Below are 2,988 nucleotides of genomic sequence, written 5' to 3' on the forward strand. Positions count from 1 at the left end.
GATAGAGGGGATCTTCCCCCAATCCCCCTGAATGTCTCAGCGGCTTCTTGTGTGTGACAGGGTGCGGCCCCAACAACTTCCCTCCCCCCCTCCACAGGCCTTGCTCTGTGTGTGACGGGGTAGAGCCATAACCTCCCCCATCGGCCCTGCCCTGAGTGTGACAGTGGCGGCGCCCCAACCCCCTTGATCGGGCCTTGCTCTGTGGGGTAATAGAGGGCGGCGCCCCAACCCCTGATCCGCCCTGCTCTGTGTGTGACAGGGAGCAGTGCCCCAATTCCCCTATCGGCCCTACTCTGTGCGTGACAGGGGGGAGCTCCCCAACCCCCTGATGGGCCCTGCTCTATGTGTGACAGGGTACGGAGCCCCAACTCCCCTGATTGGCCCTGCTCTGTGCGTGACAGGGGGTGGCGCTGCAACCTCCCCATCGACCCTGCCTTGAGTGTGACAGGGGGTGGTGTCCCAACCCCCCAATCGGCCCTACCCTGAGCATGACTGAGGGTGGCATCGCAACCTCCCAATCCACCCTGCTCTGTGCATGACAGGGGGCGGCGCCCCAACTCCCCAATCGGCCCTGCTCTGAGCCTGACCAGGGGCTGCACCTAGGGATTGGTCCTGCCCTCTGCCACCCGGGAGCAGGCCTAAGCCAGCAGGTCATTATTTCCCGAGGGGTCCCAGACTGCGAGAGGGCACAGGCCGGGCTGAGGGACCCCCCCCCCCCGAGTGCACAAATTTTTGTGCACCGGGCCTCTAGTATCCCAAGAAACCAGAAACACCAATCAGAAAGGATATATGCACCCATATGTTCATAGCAGAACAATTCACCATAGCTAAGATCTGGAAACAGCCTAAGTGCCCATCAGTAGATGAATGGATTAGAAAACTGTGGTACATCTACACGATGGAATACTAGCTGCTGTAAAAAAGAAGGAACTCTTACCATTTGCAACGGCATGGATGGAACTGGAGAGCATTATGCTAAGTGAAATAAGCCAGTCAATGAAGGAAAAATACCACATGATCTCACTCATTCATGGATAATAGAGACCTTTATAAACTTTTGAACAATAATAGATACAGAGGCAGAGCTGCCTCAAACAGATTGTCAAACTGCAGCGGGAAGGCCGGGGAGGTTTGGGGGGCAGGAGGGAGGGGGGTAAGAGATCAACCGAAGGACTTGTATGCATGCATATAAGCATAACCAATGGACATAAGACACTGGGGGGTAGGGGAGGCCAGGGGATTGTCAAGGGCAGGGGGGAAAAAAAGGACACATATGCAATACCCTTTGTAATACTTTTAGCAATTAAAAAAAATAAAATTAAAATTAAAAAAAAACAATGAAAAAAAAAATATATATTTTATTGATTTTTTACAGAGAGGAAGGGAGAGAGATAGAGAGTTAGAAACATCGATGAGAGAGAAACATCGACCAGCTACCTCCTGCACATCTCCTACTGGGGATGTGCCTGCAACCCAGGTGCATGCCCTTGACCGGAATCCAACCTGGGACCTTTCAGTCCGAAGGCCGACGCTCTATCCACTGAGCCAAACCAGTTTCGGCTGTTTACCTTCTGTATTTGAAACTTTGTTGCGACTCCAGCTCTGAGATCCCAGCTGACTGAAAGCAGGTTTCTGGGGTTTTGTTTAGCTTCTATATTTGCAACAATGTTTCTTAGAGAGCAGCTCAAAGCCCAGCAGCGGCAGGTGGGGAACCTTGGCTTCCTCCATCACTGGAGCAAGGAAGCCTCCTGTTCGCATCAGCTGCCTGGCTGCTGGCCGCCATCTTGGCTGGCAGTTAATTTGCATATCTCGCTGATTAGCCAATGGGAAGGGTAGCGAAGTTACGGTTAATTACCATGTTTCTCTATTATTAGATAGGATGGTGCTGCTATCAACATAGGGGTGTATATATAATTTCTGGTAGGTGTTTCTGGATTCTTAGGATATATTCCCAGAAGTGAGATCACTAGGTGAAATGGCAGTTCCATACTTAATTTTTTGCAGAAACTTCATACCATTTTCCATAGTGGCTGCACCAGTCTGCATTCCCACCAGCCATGCACTAGGGTTCCCTTTTCTCCATATCCTCACCAGCACTTGTTGTTTGTTGATTTATTGATGGTAGCCATTCAGGCAATACCTCATTGTAGTTTTAATTTTGACCTCTGTGATGATTAGTGAGTTGAGCATTTTTTCATACATCTCTTGGCCATCTGAATGTCCTCTTTGGAGAAGTGTCTATTCAGGTCCTTTGCCTATTTTTTAATTAGATTGTTTGTTTTCTTGGAAGTTAACCTCTTATCTTTGAATCTATACATTGCTTTGGGTAGTATGGATATTTTAATGATGTTGATTCTACCAATCCATGAACACGGTATATTTTCCCTCTTATTTATATCTTCCTCTATCTCTTTTCTCAACATCCTGTAGTTTTCTGAGTACAGGTCTTTTACCTCCTTAGTTAAGTTTATTCCTAGGTATGTTAATTTTTTTGTTGTAATGGTAAATGGGCTTGTTTTTTTAGTTTCTCTTTCTGTGAGTTCATTGTTGTATAAAAATGCCATAGATTTCTGGGTGTTAATTTTGTATGCTGCTATATTGCTGAATTTATATATTAAATATAGTAGTTTTTTATAGAGTCATTAAGGTTTTCTATGTACAATATCATGTCATCTGTGAATGACAGTTTTACTTCTTCTTTTCCAATTTGGATGCCTTTTATTTCTTCTTCTTGTCTGATTGCTATGCCTAGCACGTCCAATACTATGCTGAACAGGAGTGGCGAAAGTGGGAATCCCTGTCTTGTTCCTGTTCTTAGGGGAAATGGTTTTAGTATTTGCCAATTGAGTATGATGTTGGCTGTAGGTTTGTCGTATAAGGCTTTTATTATGTTGAGGTATGATCCCTCTATTCCCACTTTGCTGAGAGTTTATATCAAAAAAGGGTGTTGGATTTTGTCAAATGTTTTTTCTGCATCAATTGATATGA

This window comes from Myotis lucifugus, unplaced genomic scaffold (assembly GCF_000147115.1).
Source record: "Myotis lucifugus unplaced genomic scaffold, Myoluc2.0 scaffold_417, whole genome shotgun sequence".
In the NCBI taxonomy this organism is placed as follows: domain Eukaryota; kingdom Metazoa; phylum Chordata; class Mammalia; order Chiroptera; family Vespertilionidae; genus Myotis; species Myotis lucifugus.